The sequence below is a fragment of the Leptinotarsa decemlineata genome, unplaced genomic scaffold (assembly GCF_025532065.1).
Source record: "Leptinotarsa decemlineata unplaced genomic scaffold, Ldec_3_MD MMD2_tig00026317_RagTag_RagTag, whole genome shotgun sequence".
NCBI classification, from domain to species: Eukaryota; Metazoa; Arthropoda; class Insecta; order Coleoptera; family Chrysomelidae; genus Leptinotarsa; species Leptinotarsa decemlineata.
Window position 1 is genome coordinate 3,174,127 of NW_027412686.1, and position 26,714 is coordinate 3,200,840.

Consider the following 26,714-nt stretch of genomic DNA (forward strand, 5'->3'; position numbering starts at 1 on the left):
CAGCTCAGAATGAAACACTACTGATCACAGATAAGTATCAGATCGAAACTTTCGCAGAAGGTTACTGATTGTGTATCGATCTTACTGTAGTACTTCTTTCCAACTCAATGTGGAAACTTGCAGCTTCCCTTGCAAAGAATAATTGATCTGTCGTGGTAACTGAACAAAACCAAGTTTATTGAATGTATTCATTTTACAACCTTGTCCTGATATGTCATTGAAGTAAAGAGAAAATTCGCCCCTGAACTCCACAGACTTTGTATAACACATTATGTGAAAATGATTGACTTGATTAAGGGTCCCTCATTTCCTTCATGAATTGAAACCTTTCTTAGTTTCGAATGTTATCACATATTAGATATTACCAGTTAACTTCAGTTGGCAGATATATGGGTCGGACGAATATAGAAAACTGAAATGCTCTCTTCACCGTACCCACGATGTGAGGTGTTGTTACTCACACCACTACACCTTATATGATAAATGGTTATTGATTATTGATGTTGAATCCCAACTGATTTGAAGTTTATGGTAAAAGGTCTGATGATTTATCTGTTTGTTAGGTTAAAGCCAATGAAAATGAGTCTTTATAATTAATTCATCATCCTATGCAACTTTAAGAAAAAAACTCTATGCTGAAAGACAAAAAAATTGATTATATACACTCATTGCTGAATAATACTTGGCGAAAACTAAATTTTTTGAGTTTATTTTACAAATCCCATACAATTTCAATTATATTCGAGTCTATTTTAATTTTTATAACGTTTATCACCAATACCGCTGAGAATGTCAAATATTCTATTCTATGTTTTGATGGGGGTTGAAAATTTCCAAAAAACATATGCGACATCTCATCCAATTATCGCTGTTATTCATATAATTAGTACATATAAATTATTGTTTGCTGAATTTTGCGGTAGACCTCTCAAATAGATGAATAATTTATGAATTCACGTGAAACCTCTATTTGTTTTTTCAGTTATTTGCTAAGCCTTCGAACAATTCATATTCAATGAATACATTCATTGTTTTCGATTTTCTGTGATATCCAATGAACGCTAATTTTGAAACCGTGGAATTATAATTTATGAAAATACTTCAAACTTCAAATCGATTCGTTAATTTGCTTATTCAAGGTTTTGATATGTAATAATGTCAATGTTATTAAGTACTATTATGAAATATTTGACGGTGCTATTCTTATCAAAATTCCAAATGAAATTGAACGATAATGGATGAAACTAGCTCATAAAAGACTTTTCTGAATTTATTGACACTCATCAAACATAGGATAGAAATGACTGAGACTTTTCTTCTCTTAGTATTCATTTAAGTTAATCATACGTTGATAAAATCTTCCCGATACTTTATGATGTATTCATTTTATTTTTTTTTTGTTTTATCCTTATCGGTATAAGCAGCTCAATATTCCAATGAGAATACCATTCATGGGTTTTCAGCTCACAAAAAATTGATTTACGTTTTGCGACAATGTTATCCTGAATGCATTATTTTTTTTTTGGTCAAAAATGAATTTATCGATGAAATTTCGAAACCACAGGTGAGAGATTTCATCTCAAATAAGTATACATGTAATTGAGTTTTCAGAATATAGGATGGTACTCATTTTGATCGATTGAGCTTGAGATACAACTTTACAATTACACGCTTTCTCACGGTTCGTTAAATTTTTGTAAATAACCAACATTCTTCTTCAATTTTCATATTATTAGATATTTATGGGGTTTCTGACTATTACGATATAAAATAACTAGGGGGCGAAACTTTTGCGAAATAACGTTGTCTCACCTCCAATTGATAGTAACTGGTTTAGAACACGTGCAGAATAATCACCGATTTTCTTTTGCATACAAACGAGAAGGAAGAGTTTATCCAAAATTGAGAATTGAAAGCTCATTTGCATGAGTAATTCCATTCAAAACTAGTTTGCACAGTTTGAACTCTCCGATTATTTGACAAATTCATGAATATTCACCACTTTCCTGGTTATTCACCAAATCGATACTACTTAACACGGTAGCAGAACATATCTGCCTACATTTCTTTTTCTGAGACATCAGCTTGTCCATGAATGAGGTTCCATTTTTACCTGAAGGTTTTGGTTTTTAAGATATATGATTTTTGCCCTCTATAAAGTTCTAGAATAATTCAGAATATTTGACAGTATTTCAAAAGTTTCCAGAATATCCTGGAACATTCCGAATCATTCCGGAATGTGGTGTAATATTGAGGATCTGAAATTCATTGTGGAGCGATCAAAGAAGTTATATGGTGTCGTAGCTATCTATCTTCGATTTATGATGAAGGTTTTCGTTCTTTTTCTGAAAGTTGTGCCTTTAAAAATGATTCCAGAATACTCTAGAACATTCTGTACCATTCTAGAATGTAGTGGAATATTCAGAAGCATTTTACATCATTCTGTAGTGATGAAAGAAGTTATATGGTGTGGCAGCTATCTATCTCCCATCTATGACGAAGGTTTTCCTTCTTAATCTGAAACGTGTGCTTTCAAAAACATGTGGTCAAAAAGTTTCAATGATCTTCGTGATTTGGGAGAAAAAACGAAAAATCGCTTTTCTGAATATATTAGTGAAAAGATGAGACAGTGGCAGACTGAAGCATAAAGTATACAGAAAACTAAATCATACAGACCGACACTTGAACAAGCACTCCAACCATCATTCGCAATAGAAAGGAGAGGTTATTGAGACTCTGGTAGAGAGGGAAAGACAAATCTGCGAAGCAAAAGGAATTCAAAAGAAAATGTGTCATCCGATAAATGCGTTTCTGGGTTATAAATAAAACCAGGCCTCACGACCCAAACAGAAACACTTTTACTGAAGTGAACTGCCAACGGCCAACTTTCCTCTCATCCATATTTGGTGTGACGAATTAGATTGGAACCCATGGAGTAAGGGTCATTTTCGACTTCACAAGAACGATAGAAAAGACCCCAGGAATTCATTAGAAATTCCAGGGGTGAATCAAAATTTGAAGTTGTAGCTCTTTCCGCAGCAGCAGCACGAAAAGGAGCATCAAAACGCACAGAAAAGGTTGCTGATATGACGAATCAAATGAATCCGCAGGTATGGAAGCAGTCGGTCGTCTGACACTCAGTAACGTGAATAATACGAAAGCATCAGGGTCATATTCAAGGTTGATTATCTATCGTTGCTGCATCGCCGTCAATAGTGTTCGCCGCGGTAACAGACGAAACGTCATATATAAAACCTGGAGAACACGGCTAATAAACACGGAAACAATTTTCAAGACATTGGGCACAAAAGCCTACACACCATGATTTATTTGAAGTTTATACTTCTATTCCAACTCCCACACAATCTCATATCAACTCCCTGAGTGAAGTTTGGTACCCCAGCTAGTGAGTAACTGATAATAATGACGTTGGATGGAATACAACCAAAGAAGAATATACACAACAGTCACTTTTGATATAGGTAAGAACATATCTATCTGAAAGCAAAACCAAACAAAAGTAATATATTGTGACATCAGCTTGTTAGGCTACTTCAATCTATTTTCTCACGCGGAAGTTTTGATACTGCGATGAGTACTAAGATATCAATTTGATGATGCAGAGGGCAATGATGTATATAAAGGGCAATTCTTATATGACCATTATTTTAAACTAGTGTACTATCTTCAAAAGATGAATATTTGCATTCGTTGATTTTCCTTTCGACCTATGAAAAAATAATAATATGCACTGAAATATTTAATTGTTTTGTTTCATTTCAATGAAAGTGTCATTCAAAGTTTTCCAGTCTCTCACAGATACCAGCGTCATATTTCAACTAATTCATCCGAAACTCAAACTAAAATTACACTCATAAACATTATTTTTGAATAACATGAATTCGTGAAAATTCGATTGTTTTTGGGTTTTTGGCATTCAGTCAGACAGACGCATTGGGAGAACTCCATAGGTGTACCGTAGAACTGAAACATCTGGCGTGAAATCAAGCGCTCCTCCCAAATTATTGAGTTCACCTGCTGAAGATGCCGCCAACTCAGTTAGTGAAACATTTATCGAGAAAAGTGTGGCAGTTGGGGTATTTGGGTTCTTGTTTTGAGTTAATAATATAAATTGATTTGTATTCGAAAGTGATTGACATGTTTCGTAATTAATTTTACTAGTTCGGACTTCCCTTGTCTAATATTTTACTTATTTATTTATACACTGTTCTACAAGTTACACCCAACTACAGAATATGATTGGAAATCCCTGAAAGAATGAATAAAATCAAAAATTGAAGTAACTAGCTAGAAATAACAATTGTATTAAGCAGTAAACTGTGAAATGAAATAACAATAGAATAGAAGTAAGCTAGAAATTACCTGAATACGATTGTGGCTACTACCAATCGAAACGTCGTGAAGTCACTTGGTTTGAAATCTTTCAATTTTCATTCCATTTTCAATTGTTCAATTTTCAATTCTTCAATTTCTTGTTTACTTTCATTTTATTGTGAATCCATTTCAGGGTTTATTGCGTAATATAATTGTTATTTTCAACTATTCATTTAAATTTTTAATTTTATTTGTTCGTTCAAGGATTTCAAATCATATAATATCATATTAGACAATGGAAGTCCGACTTGTGAAATTCCCGTATTGATATAATGGAATAATAATAATGGAATTGGCTGATACTTCATGAAAATCCATAAGTAACGTATTCAAAAAACGCTTTGTTCATTTATTTATTGAACAGAAAATGTATCGTCAAACGCAAGCCCTTAACGATATCTAGTCCGTGGTTGTAACTACATTGTTGCTTCAGTTTAATTTCAAAGTTGAATGATATGGGTTTCAGTGTTGATTACCGAAAAATCCAAAAAAAAGATTCTCACGTTCAATTCAATATCTGCATGGTATAGTAGTTGTTAATGTTACAAAGTAGTATCTGTTAATAACTTATGCAGTGTGAAATTTTTCAAAATCTGAAGGCGTAGAGAGATATTCGTTGGAAAATAATCCCTTCGCAAAATATATTTTCCATATACGAGTAACACAATCACCATACGATCTCCCCATTCTCTACTTAAATTTCACAATCAGAAATGAATTCTCATCATTTTCCTTAGAAGGATTTTTTCGCACCAATAACGGCTTCTTTCAATCACGAAATTGCGAATTTTGTTGTCAACCTCAGGTTTCCCAAGTCATTTATCTGAATTTTCTTTATAATTGACCCTCAGAGCGTGTTCGTCATACTAAAGTTTGAAGAAAGTAGGGAAACCGGTGAAATATGACTTGAAAAAGATAAATCCCTTTTCTGGAAGGAAAAATATGATTATCAAAAGTTATTGCACTGAATTATTATCTAATAAATTCCCATGGGGTTATTATTACTACAAATTGAGTTACATTGAGCGCAATACTGTGTGTTTGATGATATTTTTGAACACTGTAAGTGCAGTCAACTAAGTTAGCTCCATCAGGTGACAAATAAATTCCAATTAACAACTTATTTATATCATGGTACTAAACCTGCACGAAGAAAAGCACTCCGTAGTTTAGGTTGGGGAATATTTATCATACTTGTCTAATACGATATAAATATAGTGGAAAACAACAGGCAACGATGTAATAACAGTTCCAAAATACAAATCATGAAATTATAAAACAACAACAAAAATTAATTGGCGCTCCGGGGCGATTTCATTGATTCCAGTGGCGCATTTGCTTTTTCAGCTGCAGGAAAACCCTGAAAAACCTGCAGCACCACATCATCTGAAGATCTTGATATGCCAATGTCCTCTCTCTTATTAAACAATAAAACTGATTTGAAATCCCTGAAAGAATCTGTAAAAAATTAAAAAGATTACCTAAAAAATAAGAATTATATTAAGCAAATAAAAAAACGAAATTACAATGAAATATAATACTAGCAACAACCAGAAAAATTGAAAAAATTTAAATATCAACACGAGATGAAAATTAAAAAAATATTAACAAGAAGTGAAAATGAAAATTGAAAGATTCCAAGCCAAGTTACTTCAAGACGTTTCGATTGTTAGTATCCACAATCGTCTTCGGGTGATAACTGTGGATTGTGGAAAGTAATTTGTCTTGGAATCTTTCCATTTTCAATTTTCATATCTCATTAATATTGTTTTAATTTTCATCTTACATCAATTTTTTGTTTTTTTTGGTCGCTACTTGTATTTTATTTCATTGTAATTTCAGTTTTTTTGACTTACTATAATTGTTATTTTTTGAGCTAATCTTTTTAATTTACTACAGATTCTTTTAGGGATTTCAAATCAATTTATATCATATTAGACAATGGAAGTCCGAACTAATGAACTAATCAGACCGATTTTGCGTTGCTGAAACTACATATTTTAAATAATTTCCAGGGATTGTTTTGAAAACCAGCAAAATTCAGAAACAAATTTCGTGACTAATATCGAAAAGAGGATAACATTCTATGATAGATTTCCTTCTCTCAAATTTGTTTCGGGAAGTCATTCTACAAATCTCAATATAGTTAGCGTCATCCTTGAACTGATAGTAGATATCACAAAGGATATATTGATTAAATTTCAATCTACATATCTGAGGCTTGAAATAATAACTATCCAATATATTTGTTATGATCAATAGATTTCCTAATTACGGAATCCTAGTCCTCATTTATCAGTAAGATTCCGCAGTGTGCATTTCGATACATATTTGCTGATCCACTCAGGCAAATAACTAGAGAATGTCAACAAATATAGCCTGATCTGAAAATCCCAATGGCAATTTATGTACGTTGACTTGCATATTGCAGTTTTATCACATCAAAGCCAACAACGTGTTCTAACTAATGAGTCTAAACGTATATTGATATCAACCATTCATAGCATGTGACCACATGACCATCTTAGATCAGTTAGACGAAACTCATATGGCTATTGATAGAAAACTTTTGTGAATGTTCGGAATTTCTATTCATGTACAGCGTGTATCAATCCTAGGAGAAACGTTTCCGAAATATTGTTCATCTATGATTTTGTTACTACGAAAAACATATCAGCGATTTAAATTCTACAAACATCCAACAAAAATACTGCTCCAACACACCTGAACTGATGCGCCTTCAACCAACCAGTTTTGTGTTTTCAGGAGAGGTTATATACTTATGAAATCTAACTTCATTTATGTTTTTTTTTCCAAAATGAGTTTCGAAAGCACTTCTATACAAACATTATTCGGAAAGAAAAATCATTGGACGCACCATTTAGAAAGAGCAAACCATAAACATCAAAAATAGTCGGCCCTTCACTATTATATGTAGCTCAATATGAGAATGGGCAACTCTTGGTTGTAGAAAGTCATCAAACAGAAGGTAACTGCATATTTGTGCTCTCGTTAGAATATCTTGCGGTCAAAAAACCAAAGTCACATTGAAGTTAGTTATAGAAATGTTACATCCCAATTAGAAAAATCATGTATCGCGTGTCTTGATATAAATCAAAAGAGATTTTTTTCGGATATAACAATGTGAAAAAATAGAGACTCTAGACTACTAGTCCATGGTTTGAAGTGCTTTGTCCAATAATATTTTTTCATGGATTCACATCAAGATCCTCAATAAACGTTCATATTTGTAAATATTCATCAATACTTTTTTGAGTAGATGGATCCAGAGCCTGAAAACGAAGTATTTGTGATCCATCACCATACAACATTATTTCGGGCTATCAGTAGTGGGTAGTCTGAACCCCGAATTCATCGCTGGACTCAACAGTCTAGTCCTCAAAAGACTTAGAAACTGATAATGTTACAAAAATGCCAATTTTGGTATCGAAAGATGACTCAATTCATGAATAACAAAAATAAACGAGATTCATCAAAATGGTCATGGCTTAGCCTAACCCTACTGACGAAACTTATGACAGCAAGAAACAGCCCTGCCTGAAGTTGGATCATGAACGTACAGTCTTTGAGTCCTGGTTTCATCTAATGGACTTGCAAAGGAAGTGTAGTGAAAGACAAAGGACGAATCTGTTTCGACAGAGCTTGGCTTTGTAACGGAACGCCTTTTTTGAGTATTGGATGGTATTGTTGAAGGCGTTGAATACGTATTACGATTTTGCAAAGTGTAATATAAAACTATTATGGTTAACAATATAATGTTCCAAGTGAAATTATCAATGTAATCTCCAAGTTGAGACATCAGACATCGTACTTTTTCTCGAGAATTAAGAGTAAAAACTCAAATCAATAATCGAACTTGAATGATTGCGATTCATGTATTTGAAACTCACGTTAATACTGGATGACGCGAATTAATTTCTTGTAAGTAATAAAAATGGATTTATGGTTTTTCGATAGTGAATCATACTCTTCAGTTTTGTTTAGAACGAAACACAAGCACTACAGGAAAATCCTTAAGGCGCTCTCAAAGCGGTGCCTGTGTGAAAGTAGCGATTCATATTGGATTTGAACCCTGGAGGTTAAATCCATTTGAAAAATCATTGTCAGGAAGTTTATTTCACATAAACGCAGTTCTCCAGATGAAAGAGTTCCTGAACAGTGAAGTTCGAGGTGTACTGAGTTGAACCTCAAAACGATGAGCAGTCACAGTCCGTCGGGTATTTCTGATATGGACCGCTGTTGGTGGAATTCAATGTGCCACGTTAACTTCTCGTGAAAGTATCTATAGAAGGAAGACAAATCTCCAACCTTTTTTTCGATATTCCAGACTATCAAGGTTGCAGGTAATGTTCACGTCTCCAATCAGGCGGATAGCTCTTTTCTCGCTGGATTCCAGCAACTTCAGGGTATGTTTGCAGACAGAACTCCAAAGAAGATCTGATCTGAGCTTCTTAAAGCATAAGAAGCATAAGAGATGTGTACAGTTTCCTGGTTCGGAATAGTGTTCCAAGCTTTCGAGAAGCAGCCTCTGCAATTTCAGCGACATGATTTGGTAAGACATATTGTATCCATTTTCACACTCAACAAATGCCTGCGTTTTTGTGATATTAAACTGAATCTGGTTACTTTCACCCCGATTCAAAATCACTTATTGATCCTCATTGAGATATGCAACCTCCTGCTGCCGGTGAAGATGTGCCTCCGTAGCCGATGACCTGGAGTCCAAATGGATTGACAAGTGTGATGTCGTGAGCAAAGCAATTGCATTGATGATAAAAGTATTTGAGCGATATCTATCGACGACCACTTGTAGGGAACGTCCTTTCAGGAAGCTGAAAAGCCATACACAGAAATGATCCGACAGATGAATCTTTACTTCGGATATGTATAATAGTCGTGATAAGATACTAGAAGTGCTTCTCATTCGCATACTTTTTTATATTTTGAATATTTTCCCGTAAATGATGTTTGCCTCAATTTCCAATTATGATTCAAAGAAAAAAGTAATTGTTTCAGGTGACCTTCTCTTTTTTATGCCATTCTGTTATTTGATATTCAATGCTTCGTCATTTCATTTGGATTTCAGGACATCGGCTACAGAGGGACATTTTCTTTTTCTGCTTCGATAAGTTAGTTGGGGGTAAAATGGACACCAATATGTCTTGGCACAATTATGTCGCTGAAATTGCAAAGGATGTTTCTCAGAAGCTTGGAACACTGTTCCGAATCAGAAAACTATTCACACCTCAGCAACTTTTGACGCAGTGTCACTTATGAATAGATATCTCTCCGGAAGGTCTCAATCAGCTTATCTTGATGGTAACCAATCAACAATAATATCAAAACAATTTGGTGTACCGCAAGGTTCAGTCCTGGGACCTCTCATTTTTGCAATTTATATTAGTGAATTCCATGAATTTCTTAGTTTTGGTAAAATACATCACTGCGCCGATAATACTTGATTGTATATTTCATTCAGATTTGAAGATATTACAGCTGCTAATGAAAATATTAACAGAAACCTCAAAACTCTATATGATGTATCCTGTGCACATAATCTTACTATCAATCCAAAGAAATCCCAGGTCATGTTATTTGGTCCCAAAAGTAAAAAAAATATTCTGTGTGAGTCATTATCGATCCGTGTCAACAATAACATAACACCTTTTGTAAATGAATGTGAAAATCTGGGCTTGTGGTTAGATACAGACATGAGATTCACGAAGCATGTAAGTCATCTGTGTAAAACGTCATTCAATGTTTTATTAATAATAATAATAATAGTAATAATAAGTTTATTGCCCATCAAAATACAAGATAATAACAAAAAACAAAATACAAGAGAGAGAAAAATAACAACACTTTGTATTTGATTGCAAATTGCTTTTGGTTCAGACTGCGAATTTGCGTTCGCGTCTGCTCTTCCACCAATGCCGAAAATGTATAAAAATAAATAAATGAGGGCTTGAAGAGAAGAAAAGATGAAAGCAAAGAAAAAAAAGAGAAGGTAATATAAAGATATAGATATGTGAATAGCTAAAACCTGTTTCAGCATTCTCGCCGCGGACCTAGTTATTCAGAATGCTGAACAAATGCTGTTTAAACCTGCTTTTGAAAATTGTTCCTGACATGTTAAAACAATTGTTTTCCCATTTATGGAGATAATTTATTGTGGAGGAGATATCATAGGAAAAGGATCGTTTGAATATTTCCTTTTTATGTACAGGAATGTTCAGCACTGTCTTTTTACGCAAATTCAGGTTATGGATATCTGTTCTATAAGACAAATGTTCATATAAGTAGGGAGGATTCCAATATTTGAATATTTTGAAAAATATGCATGTTGCATGAAGACGTCTACCATTAAACATAGCATTTTCTTGACATCTACATCCAAATATTGTCTATGGGGATATATGAGTTTCAATGATGAATAAGCAATTTTAAGTTTGTAGGTTATATGTTCATGAAATCTTAGTTTATGATCTAAAATCAATCCCAAATTTTTTGAATACAGTCTGAATTGTATCTCAGAGTTTCCCATTTTCAAGCTGTAGTTTTTTACTTCTTCCCTGATGCTATCACTCCCAAAAATAATAGCTACTGATTTGTTTGGATTGATTTTCAACATATGGTCAGTGGACACTTTTAGAATCGTATTTAAATCAAAATTTATATCGGTTACTGCTTGACCTATATCTGAAGATTTGAAAGATAAATATAATTGGGAGTCATCTGCATAAAGGTGATATTTACAAGACTTCATCTTATTGACGAATGTGGCAGTATAGAGGGTATAAAACAGTGGGCCTAAAATGCTGCCTTGGGGTACTCCTGTTTTAACTCCTCTCCAAGTAGAAGGAATATCATGAATCTGTACTTTCTGTAATCTATTATCTAGATAAGATGATATCAACATCACTGATCCATAACTGAACCCAAAAAAATGTAATATAGCACAAAGTATTTTATGATTGATGATTTTATGAAATGCTTTCGAATAATCCAACAGAATCAAAATGGTGGCTTCATTTTTATCTATAGCTTCAATTATGTCATCTACGATCCCTAATAATGCTGTTGCACAACTATAATCTGTTCTGAAACCTGACTGTTCATGTGGCAAAATACTGTAACGATTAATGAAATGGCGCATTTGATTTTCCATTACTTTCTCTATAATTTTGGAATTTTGAATCATTGAAATTTTGTGGCTGATTATTTTTTTGGTGGGGGTATAATTTTTGCACATTTCCAAGCATCAGGAAAATAACTTTGTTTATTATGTGAGTTAGTACCGTTATAATGAAAGGACAACAAAATTTTATAATACTTTCATCTACCCCGTATGCTTCTGATTTTATGCTATTTATGATACTAAAGATTTCATCTTCAGTAGGTGAAAAAATGAATTGATTACATATACCTTCTTTTTTGTTCGTGCCATAAAAGCGCAGTAAATCTTCATCCGGTGGGATATCTCTTTGAGACATAGTTGAAATAAAATCGCTAATTGCTTCTACATTTTTCAAGTTTTCAGGAAGTTCTTTATTTTTACTTTTCGCAACTTTTAATTTCTTAAGTTCCTGCCATCTACCCTTACTATCAGTATTACGTAGTTTGTAGTTTAAGTATGCCCTTTTCTCGTAATGTATAACTGTATTAGTATAATTCGTCAGTTGTTTATAGTAATCCCAATGGTGTGCTAGTTTTGACTTCTTGAATCGAGTTGATGTTTTGTTTCTCAATTTCTGCATCAGTCTTATGTTCTCGGTGATCCAAGTAGTGTAATTTTGTTTCTTGAAAAAGATAGTTTTTTGTGGTGAATGATAATCAAGAGTCTTTGTAATGAAATCATTCATGATATTCTATTTAACACCTATATCTACAGTTTCAAATAGTAAATGCCAAGGTTGGTTAATTAAATCATCACTGAATCGATCAATATCAATATGACTGATGTTTCTATAAGTTATCTTTTGATTTTTTATCTTGGGTTCAATTTCAAAGGAAAATTGAGCCTCTGTCAATGCATTATCTGAAAGATCATTGTGTATAACATTAATTTCATAAATTTTATCAATATTTTTAATTATTAAATTTAGCAGTGAAGATGTTCCCGTAATTCATGTCGGTTCCTAAACAACCTGCCTGAAATTAAAAATTTTTAATAGTGTCTGAAACCTCTCTGAGTTATTTGAACTGGGATCTAACATATTGACATTAAAATTACATAAACATATTATATCACTGTAATTTGAATATATATTGATGGAAATTTCTTCAATTTCGTCTAAAAATAATGTTGAGTTCGAATTAGGTGGCCTATAAACAATACCGATAGCTATAAAGTTATTCCTACTCACGTTCAATTTTATCCAAATACATTCCACCTGTTCGCTGCATTGACTCAAAATAATTTCATATTTGAAAGTATTTCTCAAAAAAATACCTACCCCTCCGCCTCCGGATAACCTATCTTTGCGTAAAAATATACAAGGAGCAGAATTTTGATAGTAAGGATCTGACATTCATATGACATATATTCAACATGACCTGAAAGAAATGTAATTAAGTAACTTTCAAAGAGAAGGAAAAGAAAGAAGTTAGAGAAAAACGAGATAAAAATGCAGAGTGAAGCAAAAGAAATAAAGTGATGTAGCAAATCTGCCTCTTGAAATTTCGACAAAAATTGACAATTTAACAAAAAGAAAACCTCCATTTTATAAATATGTAGGTAATGGGTTACATTTTTGACAGGAAAAAAACATAATTCTATCGAAATCATGAAGTGTAGTAAATAATTCATCAATAAATATAATGTTAAGCTTGAGAAGGCTCTGAGAAAAAAGATAAATAATACTGAAAATCACAAAATACTTACTAACATAATAACTTCAACATGAACACCAAAATAGGCTAATGAAAAGTAGTAGTTTATCAAAAGCATAATTCTAAGCTTAAGAAGACTACAAAATAAGAAAATGAATATTAATCAAAATTACATAATAATAACTATAAGTTAAACCCAAATTTAGTTAATCGGTTACATGACTTAAAATTGTTCAGATACAAATAACGTGTCAATCATGTTACAGATGTTGTTTTACGAAGTATTTCCAGTTGTGTTCCAGTTTTAAGACGATGTAATTTATTATTAATTGTCACGAAGATATTTCCATTGGAGGTCTACACATTTTTTCTTGGAACATTCTCTAACTCTTTCTTCATCAAAGTCACCCTCATTTTGGAAAGGTCTTCTTGGATAGATATACCAGAAGATTTCAAATATTTTCGATTCTCCAAAACTTTCATACGAATGGCAGCGTCGCTAAATCGCACTAGTACACCAGATGGTTTGCCATTATTTATGCCGATGTTTTTATTTGGAATACGATAACATGTTTTTATGATTTCTTCTTTGAAGTTTCTTATCTGCATTCTATCTACGATTATTTTGCTGATAATGGTACTAAGAGATTCGTTTTCTATTTCTGTAACTCCAAAAAAACGAAAATTTTTGGCCCTTGACATTTGTTCAAGTTCATCTGAATTAATATTTAGTTGAGCGTTTTTTTCTTTCAACTCCACAATCTGCTGATGTAATGAGGAAACAGTTGTATCGTACTCATCTGATATTTTTTTCATTACTCGTTCAACAACACCTTGGAGATATTCCTCATCAAGGAGGTTTTCAGTTTTAGATTTCACTATACAACCAATTTCTTCAAGATCTTTCTTTGTTAGAACCATACTTTTTGAGTTATTAATCACTATTCCACTCAACTTGAAGAAATTTCATTTCACTTTTCACTGGTGACTTAGAACTGCCTTCCTCTATAGCTATCACGATTTCGAACAATTTTCAATTTTTGCTTTTAGTTTAAATTTAATTATTTTACGGCAGACGTACACTTCTACCCACTTGCCATGTTGCCAGCAAAAAAAACAACTTTATCCAAGAAGACACCTTTTATCAAGAAGTATGAAGTTGAGTCTCTGTGAAACACTTATTTTTTCAAGATTAGCTTACTGCGATTGTATACGAAATAGTTGTGTCATATTTTCCTACGGTATCCGAAAGTATGATCACATAAGTCCGTCCTTTCGAGATTCTGGCTGACTTTCACACAAATATCTAAGAGAAATCCATTTGCTTAGTTTCACGCATAGAATTCTTGTTTCGGGATATCCGCCTTACTTACGTGCTCATTCCCAGGCATTCCACAGCAATATTTACTCGAAGTTTCTCCTACAAAGCGGCAAAGTAGTATAACACCATCCCTACAGACTTTAAAGAAAGTTCATTGAGAAACTTCAAGAAAAGGTTGAAAAACATGTTTCTTACACGACAGTGATAGGGAATGACATATGCAAAAAGATTTTGGCAATTTCTCACATATCCGAATATTATAAAGAATAATGGAAATTCATACCAATCGAGGTTGGGTTTAAAGGCAGCTCTCATAGCTGAACTCCGCCTATTCATCATTTCTTTGAATTTTTTTTAATTTGTACTTCTTATTGTGATGAATAAATACATAGTACTATTATAATTATTATTAAAGCTCAGATCAGACCTTCTGTGGAGTATTGTTCTCATGTATGGAGCTGTGCCCTCGAACATACCTCGAACTTCACAGTTTAAAAACTCTTTCATCTGGATAACTGCGTTTGTGAGGAATAAACTTCCTGAGAAGGTTTTTTCGAATTCATTTATTCTCCAGCGATTCAAATCCAATGTAAATCACTAGGTACTTCCGCACAGGCACCGCTGTGAGAGCGCCTTCAGGATTTTTTTGTACTGCTTGTGGTAAACTTGTTCAAATACGTGTCCAAACGGTCACCCCCTACTGAGTTTTTGAATGATTCGTTTTCGCATATGGAATAAAAACAAAACTAAATGAATGGGTTCAATTCATTCAGTAGAGAGGAAAATATGGTATACATTTCGTGAATTTTGTTTCGTATATTCATGAATATGAGATGTGAATGATTTTGTTCATGATTTGAATTATTGAGTTTGTTTCCACAGTATCAATTATTAGTATGTTTGCATTCTGAACACTATGGCGGTATATAAAAATATCACCACATGCTATGCAATGATCATCAAATGAAATTCTCAGTATTTCATGTTCCGCATATCTGTTGATTTTGGTGGATCGTTTGAAATTTAAACTGCAAAAAGGATAAAAACAAACCACTGAAATCTTTCGGTTATTACATTCGATTAAAATTGAATAAAAGAAAATTACAACTTTTGAGTAACATCCTCCAGAAAGATTTGGAAATGAAATAACACCTATTTTTGGTTAATTTCGAGCCAAATCTTATCTCAGTCATCTTTTGATTTCGTTCGAATGGTCATCAGCGTGTTCTATGATTTAGTTCACACAAAATCTGAATGTAAATATAATCACACACGAACAATGATTCCCTGAACAAAGGACTAATGTTATTGGGTTGCAGAATTTATTTTCAATGTTTTTCAATATCGATAATGTTCGGAATATAAAGTACTACTTAAAGCTGAAACATTATCAAATAGGGATCTGATGTGATAACTTACAAAAATTCAGTTTTCCTTTTCAGGAAACAGTTACTGGTTTTCAAGTTTTATTTCATCATAAACTAATCACCCGATGCTTGCTGATGCAATTTATGGTCGTAATACAATAAGCCCTGTTTCATAACATTGATCTCTGCACCGACTAGTACCTACCGAGTTCGAAAACTCAATATTGGACTTCCATTAAAATTCAAGCCTCAACGAAATTAATTAATATGAAATATATATTAATTCTTGTCGCTGAAACGGCCGTGATTCTGTGATTTATCCGCTAGTTCTTCAAGTAAATTAATTGTTGCTTGACTAATTTATACGACGGTTTTATCGGGAGGAATTGCTTCACTACGAATATAAATTGTTTGGAAAAAAATGGGGTTTCATTAAATTTTAATACTTTTATGTAACAGCAAAACAGTTTCGTAAATGTTATTGCATGCTGTGAATTGTATTTCTCAGATAATTCATGGAATATTATGGAATAAAAATGCTTGGAATGTTCATTTGTCATTGTAAATCATTTTTTTTATTCCGTGTCTCAAGTACACATGGTGAACATGTATTCCGTAATATGAGTTTTATTATTTCGAGTATTATTCATTTAACCGTTTTAACTCAGGTGAGAAAAATATTTGAAGAACCTAATATATGAACATGTTGAATAAGATTTTAGTTACACATTTTTCATTCTCATTTTTCAAAAGTATATATCACTCAAATGTTATTCAATTGTGCACAGAAATGCTCACTTGATATTTAGTTCTTTCCTTTCGAACCATTTTATGTTTTGTATCAGCGAATTGGCGTTGTTATTTAATATTATTTTGTTTCAAAATTTTTGTTTGTTTTGTTATTTGTTTCTGTAGCCCATATCTCGATAAATATTCATTATATTGTGTCGTGGTATATATTGATCTATGGAGAATTTTGTATTTTATACATTGTGTAAAAGCCAAATGGAATAAATTCACTATTTCGGTTACGGTACAAATTTTAACAAAATTGTAAATGGGAAGTATAATGAGAAATATATCTTCATTCTCTATTCAAAAATGTTATCGCATTCAAGTTCATTGCAACGATCAAAATGAAATAATTTAAAATCATGTGGTTACCGAAATTTCTGTAAACTACACTCAAAACTCATTGCAATATACTCAAAACTTATTTCATGTTGAGGTATTGATAATTATCAATACTCATCAATAATTATCAATAATAAGGAAGTAAGCAATGACTAGAAGAATGTTCTTCTTAGATGGTATCTTTTAAAAATCTGAATAATTTCCGTGACAACGTTAGTTTGAAACGCCTTGTCAACTTGTTTTGTATGTTAGTGGTCAGTATTTATTATTAGTATTAATTTAAGTTCAAAGTTCGTTAACTCCAAGTCTGACAAATGGTTAGATTTACGGAAATGCATAAAATAACAGTTTTACAAATGATTGGTTACGGAGATAACACCTGAACACAACAGAAAGTAGCTCGCTTATTTCATGAGAAATTTCCTAATTTATCACTCATATCTCAAGGAACAATAAGCAAAATAGAGTAGCAGTTTCGCTTCTTGGTCATGTGAGATAGATAAAAAAAGCAGATGCCAATGCAATGAGTGATGAACTCAAATTAGATGTGATGCTTGAGTATAAGGAATACCCATATACATCGAGTGGACAGGCATCCACGACATTCAATATTAGCCATACATCGATAGTGAACATATCAAAAGAAAAGAAAATGCATTCCTATAAAATGATACCTATTCAGGGACTCATGGGAGAAGATTTTGATAAAAGAACTTATTTTTGTAAGCAAATGATGGACATGTTGGATAGCAATATCATCCCATTGAAAGACGTTATGTTTTCTGATGAGTGTTCTTTGTCTCTTAACGGTCATGCTAATCAGCAAAATTGCCGATACTGGTCAACGGAAAATCTTCACTTGATGAGAGAAGAACACCCTCTCAAAAGGTTCATGTTTGGGCAGTGATTATAGGAAACTAAATCATTAGACCATTTTTCATTGAGAGTAACTTGAATGGCGATAATTATCTGGCACTTCTTCAATATGATGTCATTCCAAGTTTAGCAGATTTATATCCTTATCCAGGAAACCCTCAAGTTCCAGTGAATACGATATGGTTTCAGTAGGATGGAGCACCATCACATTATCAAGTTAATGTCCGGCAATACCTCGATACAACATTTCCCAATCGGTGGATAGGGAGGCGAGGATCGATTGAATGGCCAGTGCGATCACCTGATCTTCCATCATTAGACTTATTTTCATGGGGATATGTGAAGAACAATGTGTACAAAAACAAATCTTCACATTTGAATGATTTAAAAGAACGTATAAAGCTTGCGATTAGGTCGGTCACACCTGATATGTAAAATAATGTTAGAAGATAGTTTTTTTGAGATTAGAATGTTGCTAAGACGTTCGCGGTGAAATTTGAACATTTACTTCGTTGACATCCAAAGTTTTTTTTGTATGCTACATTCCATTACGTTTTGCATTACAGTTTAGTTTTTGATTGTATTTTATCGAATTTTGCTAACCACATGATTTCAATTTATTTTATGTTAATTGTTGCAATAAATTCAAATGCGATAACATTTTTGAATAGAGAATGAAGAGACATTTCAAAGGATTTATCACAATTCTATAATTACCATTTAAAAAAATGGGGTTGTAGGTTGTAGGTCGAAGGTAGGGGTGGCATTTTCACGTTGAAGAATCTTAAATTATAATTTATATTTGATGTGTTCCGGGATTTTTCCTAAATATGTACCGTAACCGAAATAATGAATTTATTCCATTTGGCATTTACACACTGTATATTGATGATGTTCATGTCTTTCCAAATTTCAATTTTTCGCCTCTTATCAGGAAGAAATCACCCAGGCGATTGGAAATGATAGTGTTATTCAACTCACTCTTCGATGTTGGTTTGCGAAATTCCGATCAGGAGATTCAACCAGATTTAACCCGATTCAACCAGATTTAACCCGAAGTGGTGGACCTTCAGCACTCCAAATCGAGAATTTGAGGTCCCTGGTGGAGACTGACCCATCAAAAACTGTGCGTGGGATGGCGCACGATTTGATCGATCGACGAAAATTGTCACGTTTCGAAGTATATTCTTTGCTTTTGCGCAACCACGACACTTTTTGCTCGGATCGTCACGTGATAATGGATCCTCTTCAACAGGAGACATTTAGGAAATGGACATCGATACCATCCAGGCACTTCCCGAAGGCGAAAACCCAGCAGAAACGACCATAGTTACTGTATGTTGGTCAGCGGCTGGTGTGATTCATTATAACTTTCCGCAACTGGGTTACAGTAAAGTCCTATTGTGAGTAAATCGATGAAATGTACCGAAAATTGCGTTAGCAGCAGCCGGCACAGGCTAACAGAAGAGGTCCGATTCTGCTCCACGACAACGCCCGTCTACGTTACATAAATCTCCGCCGAAAAAATAAATGAATTGAGCTACTGCCTTACCCACCATACTCCCCAGAACTGTACTCAACTGAATACTATCTTTTCAAGCATTTCGATAACTTTCCCACCGGTGGAACCATAGCCAATCAGGACCAGACAAAAACTGCTTTCGTCGACTCCATTGAATCCCGAGTACCCAATTTTTATGCTTACGGAATCAATCGACTTGTGTTACATCCTAATAATACTATGTTGAAGACCTATGACAGTGGTTGGTTTTTGAAAACATATTGACAGTTCATTCGTATTCTGAATTTTTCTTCTGCAGATCAGTCTAGATAGGAAATTATACGGAAATTATATTTGGTGTTTTCCAACTACATTACGAATCTTTACAGGGTGATTCGTTAGGTTGTTTTAAGAAAAAAATTTCTATAAACATGTCTGAAGTTGCTTCGTTTCGGCGTTGAAGATTAATAAAAATATATTTATCAAATATCATAAATATCCTTCCACCGAGTTGGTTGAAATCTGCTACAGTTACTCGAAGTGATAAGGCGCCTATTCAGTCTGAAGTAGATTGAAATTATCAGGTTCAGTGGCGTCTCAGCGGGCACCACAGTCAACAATATTGAAAAAAAACGCCACTGACTTTTTTTGTAGTTTTTAATTTTTTATGCTTCGTTTTCGAGAAAAAAAATCACTTCTGAAAACTATCCACGGACAACATAAAATAAAAATCAAAAGTGAATGATAAACAATTTCGACCTTCAACTAAATGAGCAAAAGGTCCACCTTCTGATAAGATATATGATTGCAATCGATTTGTCATTGATTGTCTGACAAGTTCAAACATACTGGAGTATTCCTTGTGACTTATGACATTGCAAATGTCAATTATTCGATTCCTCAAGTTATTCACATATAGTGGAGGAGTTTCATGAACAAGAGCCTTCCAATGACCCCATGAATAGAAATCTAGAAGATTCGTATCGGGACTGCGAGCTGGCCAATTTTGAGCTCCTGCACGTCTATCCAGCGATTGGGGTATGTGACTTTGAGATGCTAACGAGCACGAACACTGAAATGAGCTGGAGCCCCGTCGCGCCGTGCATAAACCACATGTTGCCTCTTACAAGTACCGGCACGTATTCTAACAAATTGGGTAAATGATCTCCCTAAAAGTCCGTCTAGGATTCACCTGGTAATCTTACTGGTAAAAAAAAACATATGTTCAAAAGAACTTTTTTATTCAAACGACCTAACGAATCGTACCGTAGTTAGTAAATACCCTGTATTCCTAAGAAATGACATGTAAATCAAACGAATCGTTTCATTATATGGAAGTTTGAATTTTTAAACATTTTTTTGACAGTTTACGAGATTATGAATACTTTTTATTAATGATTCACGATATTATCCGAAATCCTTATGGTACTTAATGTTGTTTCTTTGTTTCAGGTATGTGATGCACATAACTTGGTTTGACAAAAAATGATGGTGATGGTAAGAGACAAGTTGAATGCATGTTTTTGTTTCAATTCAGAAGAAGCTATTGAATTTCTGACTTGAATAACAGTTCAATTGCCATTCAGTAACTTTCATCAAAAGACTAGAACATTCATATTGAACTACTTTTTTATATTTCATATAGAAACTCACTACTTGTATTTTTCTACTCTTTCACGTAAAGGGGGTTCGAATATCCTGTCGACAAATAGTGTTTTCTTATAGCTAGGTTTAGATTTAACAACTTTTTCATTTCAGTTTTTCAACCAATGAAATATTTAACAATCATTGGAATCAAAATATTAATCATAGTCATCTTCATTTTCATCAGGCTGGAAATTTTTTCCCTTACCCTTTCAACTGTTCAAAACGTAAAGTGTTTTGGTGGCGACATAAAGGTCGATGACCTCTATGCCGCTCTGGCCTTGTGTACTCCTTTCCGACTGGGGTATTCGATGGGGCATTCACTCAACCGAGCGACGGGGCCTTCACTCAACCGAGCGACGGGGCCTTCTGAATCGAGTGGGGTCGTCTATAGTGTAATCTACAGCTTCTCTAACTAATGGGTTATCATGAGTTTCCGCTGACTCGATTCTCTGATTCCTCGACTGAATGGACTGCCATATAGTTAACAGATTCAAATCTCTGCGGATGGCTTCTATCCGCACGAACCATGGAGCATTCACCAGCATCCTGAGAAGTTTATTTTGCAAATTTTCCAAACTAGCATACATGATGACAGCCTTGAACATCGTGTTGTATAGTAAAATCTTATTTTTAAGATTGAGTTTTGAATTTCTATCGACCAGAGGACAGAGTTTAGCTATCCTCATCGGCACGTTGCTCATGATAAAATCAATGTGATTTCCCCAGGTGAGTCGGCGGTCTACCCAAAGACCTAGGTACTTGACTCGCGTTTGCCATTCGATCTCCCTGCCTGAAATCGTGACCCTTGTGTCTGGATAAACTTTACGTCTCACCAAGTCTATCGCCTGAGTTTTTTCTGAATTCACTCGAATCTTCCAGTCAAGGTACCAGCGTTCGAGGTCGTCCAATGCGCGTTGCATGTAGACGACCGCCAACGCCCGACCCATGGAAGAAGCGAGGAGAGCCGTATCATCGGCGTAAAGGACAGTAGTGGCGTACAGTAGTGGAGACAGCACAGCTTCCTGAGACACTTCAGCTTTGATTTCCCTGACGGGAGACAGGGTTTTTTCAAATCAGACCTGAAATGTTCTGCCCTCCAGAAAGGACCTAATTCACCGGACCAGACCCCGAGGTAGATCGAAATCGAGCATTTTATGTAGCAGGCCTTCGTGCCAGACTCGGTCGAAGGCTTTCGAAATATCCAGGAGGACGAGATGGACTGTCTTCCTGTTGTTCAGCTCTGAGATGGAATTTTCGACCAGTCTCAGGGCCTGCACCTCGGTGGAGTGTGCCCTCCTGAAGCCGAATTGTTCGTCAGGCAAAACATTTCGGTCTTTAACTTCTTCTGTTAGCCTTTGCAGCACAACACGTTCAGCCAACTTAGCCGTTGAGCAAAGCAAACTAATCGGACGATGATTCTGGTGAAACAGCAGGTTCTGGCCCTGTTTCGGATCATGACAACTAAGGCATGCTTTCATCTTCGAAGAACGTATCTGAGTGTGATTGAGCTGTTGATAATGTCCAGCGGGTATCTGATGAAGTTCTCCGGGAGCTGCTTCAACAGCCTGTTGCTGATTGAATCAATTTCCGGAGCCTTCTTGGGTTAGGAGGCCCTACTGTACCTCTTCAGTTCTTCCTCTGAAGCTGGACGGATCACGTCGTCATCATTTTACCTAAGGATGCACCGATCCCGGTGTTCCAGCCGGATATCACGGTCAATATCATCATCCGGATCAAGGTCAAGTCGAAACTGACTCTCCAGAGCTCGTCATCCCCAGGTTCGAGCGATTCCAAACACTCGCTCCACCTCTCGTTTCTATAGTTAGTGATGGCCTGTTTAATCTGGTTGGCCATCCTGCTAGCCGCAGCCTTGTCTCCAGGGTAAAGAGTCCTCTGATAAACTCGTCTGAGTCGATTTCTCTCCCGGATTAGGTTCTTGATCCTGGGAGAAAACTCATTGAAGCTCCGCAGAGGACACTATGTCCTGGTTGTAGCTGCGCGGAAAGCGTTGTTCACAGACAATTCGAAACCTGCCACTGCCATGTCGAGACCGATGCGAGTTTGAAGCGCCTCACGGTCTGAACGTGTATCCACTAGGTGAGCCTTGTGGGAAGCCATCAATCCATGGATGATCTCATGCGATAATCCTGGGGAGGGGGATCATCACCCAGCATCAGGTAACTGGATTATGATCTGAGTCAAGTTCCGACAAAGTGTACACTTCGCAGTACATGGAGACGTTCCTGAGCAGTGCGATATCAAGCACGTCAGGCCTTAAATCCACTCGGTAGAACGTGGGCTCATCTGGACCCATCACTCGATACTCATGCCTGTCACCATGCGCATGGAGCGCTCGGCCATGCGCTCCACATATTGTGCTTGGCGTTGCAGTCACCAGCAGCAATTGTGGGGGTATTTGTCGACATCAGCAGTTCATCCAATGATTCTAAGAGAAGACGATTCCGCGGAGGGTTGTGAACTGACATTAGTCTATGACGACCTCTTCTCAGTTGGAGCTCAACGCCCACGGCTTCCGTGCCATGTAACTGATCCGAGTCAATGCCGAATTGTACGTGAGGAAAATTATGTTTAACAAAAATGCCAACTCCTCCTCCAACACGTCCAACGCGTTCTCTGTGGTAAAAACGGTAGTTTGGAATACCAAAAGGTTCATTGTGCAGGTGGATTTCCTGCACCAGTGCAACATCGATGTTTTGTTGTATTAGAAAATTATCAAAATCTAATTTCTTGTTTGAAATACTGTTGGTATTCCAAAATACAACCTCGAGAAAATTAGGCAATGTTGGTTGTCTAGCCACCAACAGGTTCCAGTTAGCACGTTGGTGTTCACCGTAAACATCTTTTCGAGTACGGGGAACTGAACGAAGAGTTTCTTCATCTGATCCAGATGAAGAAACCTTCGACGGGTGGGGACTACTGGGCGCCTCGGTCGGCCTGGCGGAGGTGTTACCGCTCTTGGCCGCTCCTGCATAGCTCATTCCCGAGTGTGTGCCAGATGCTCCGGCAGGATGCTTTCCAGATGTGGGTGCACTTTGGGGGGCATTTGAAGCTACTTTGATCCTTCTGCAGACCTTGGGGAACTCAGGACAACCGCGGTAGTTTGCAGTATGCACACCCTTGCAATTATTGCACTTGGGCGGATCCGCTCGTGGCTTCTTGCACTCACCTGAAAGGTGTCTGCCGGCGCATTTGACTCAAATGGGAATAGCTAGGCAGTTCCGTTGGCACTGCCCTACCAGTATTTTTTGGTGTTGGGGCTCAACCTTAACTTCAATGTTAAGGAGATCCCGGATGCCATAAATATGCTTCTGATTTTGGTTAACTTGAACCAAAACCAAAGGGAGCGGTCGATTTCCTCGCATCATCCTGGTGACGGATGATGGTTGGAAATCTTTTTCAACCAAGGCTTCCTCGATGTCAGTAGTCTCCTGATGTTCCGGGACTTCTCTGAAGACGGCTCTGATTTGCCCGTCTTCAGGTAAGGTATACGTGTGGTGGGGATTTTTTTCCCTCACCAATAGTTTGGATATACTCCTGTAGTCCTCGGCCGAAGGAGGCTGAACCTTAATGCCGTCAGCCATGTTTACTGCCTTGGTAAAGTTCACCTTATGGAAGGCAGCCAGTTTTGTGAATTGAACCCACTTGTCCTTCTGGCGAACGACAATTGGGGGAACGCGTGTTTTTCTGGTGATTTGTGACACCTCAGGACGCGGAAGGAGAGGGAAGTTAGTTCCCTGATCGTTGGGGTTTTCAACCTGATTTAGATTTTGGGATGGCTGTTTTGGGCCACCCTGTATAGTCGAAACTGATTTTTCAGACCTATTGTCGTCAACTAACATTTCATGATCACCTTCGACGAAAGATTCTGTTGTTGAGTTCTGCCTCTGAAGTGTTATTCTTGGCCTCGTCCCGGAGCTTTGACATCTTATTAACCACTTTTTTGGGCTTGTTGCCGGTATTTTTGTCTGCTGGAGCGACTGGTTTGGATGGAAGAGGAGGAAACTCTTCTGGAAGGCGACGCTTTTTGTTGGCCGGTTCTTGAGGCTTGATCGTATTGTCGTCGTTGTTTCAGACTGAGAAGAGAGGGTGGTGCCGACGGGAGTTTCTCTGGAGGATACATTCCGTGACGGACACTCGAGAAGCTCCTTGGCTCCTGGTCGAGGGCCAGAGGGCTCCCGAACTGCCGCCACGGAGCTGCCCCTTAGCAGTTCTGATGGACTCAGGCCCAGGCGATCAAGCAATAAACCCATGAAGGTTATTACTTCACCCCTGTCCCTGGCCACCAGGATGTTAAGCAGTTCCTCCATACTGCTGTCGAAAAACTCACACCCTTTGATATCCCAAGGGTAAGCGATGAAAAGTTTCGTGAAAGTGATAGTTTTAACGCACTCACCAGAAGTCTGGAGGGTCCTTGCACACTACAACCAACGCACTCACTAATAGGAGATATGTAACTACTGGTGAATGGCTGATCATCCACCAGAAATAGTCGTATTTGTGAAAAAAAACTTCGAAATTATCGCAGCGAAAAATATTCTGTATGTCAATTTGACAGCTCATCAAAATAGGTATTATAAGGCTATTATTATTGCCTTAAGGGTTTCGTGGGTAAAACACTAGGTTACCGAAAATACACAATTTATTGAATCAAAGTTAGTATATAACAAGACTCGCTATCCTCTACACTAGTTATGGGTTTACTGTCTACTAATAATGGCGGCACAGAGACAGCAATCATACTCGCTGTCAGAAATATTCGTTCCAAGCTTCCTGTTGGCAACCGGGGAGAGTCATAGGCGTCTCGTAGAATAGGGCAAACGGTGTCATGCTACAACCTCCCCCTTGGCGTCACACTAACGTCCCGGGTGTGAGGCCAAATGAGGTTATGTACAGCAGTGGCAACTGGGTTTGGGTGCAGCTCGTCTAGGTCTATCCATGGGAACTGGTTTTGTGATTGGATCCGCAGTGGATGGATCTGTTGCTGACTCCTCTGGTGGGCAAGGGTCTGGGCCGAAGTCGTCGGATCCAGCACTGGGAGCATTCGTCTGGGAATCGTCAGGGAGTAGAGGTGGAGCTTCTGGGGAAAGAATATTCGTTCCTGGGGGTCTGCCTCAGGTACGAAGTGGGCGAACCGGAGCGTGTCCCTCTTGGCTGTTGTAGGGAGTAAGGGCTGAAGAATGATACTTGCCCAGAGGGAAATCTGGACGGTCCACCGACGCCACGACATAGGTAGTGGGGGAGACAACTTGGATAATTTTATAAGGTCCATCCCGCTTAGGCGCAAACTTTGCGGTGTACGAGTCTTTAGCCTTACTCAAAGAGTGAGCGTCCACGAGAACTTTGTCGCCGACACTGAAATTCACAGAGCGCCGATGCTCGTTACTGTACTTTGCACGTCTGTCTTGCGAGAGTTCGTGATTTTCGCGGGCTTCACCTAAAATTTCACAGAGAGTTTCAAGATACGGTTTAATCTGAGTAGCGAAGGTATCACAGTCTAGAATCGCGCGTAAGTCTCTGTATACATCATCAGGAGCGCGTAGTTCACGACCGAAAGTCAGGAATGCGGGTGTAAATTTAGTAGATTCACAAAACGACGTGT

The 26,714-nt window shown here is 36.5% G+C and overlaps 1 protein-coding gene across 4 annotated transcripts in view; it reads left to right on the forward strand.

The window, feature by feature from the left end:
* Positions 1–26,714, forward strand: part of IRSp53 (Insulin receptor substrate 53 kDa) — a 507,262-nt gene that overhangs the window by 258,216 nt on the left and 222,332 nt on the right. The gene's annotated exons all lie outside the window — the stretch shown is intronic.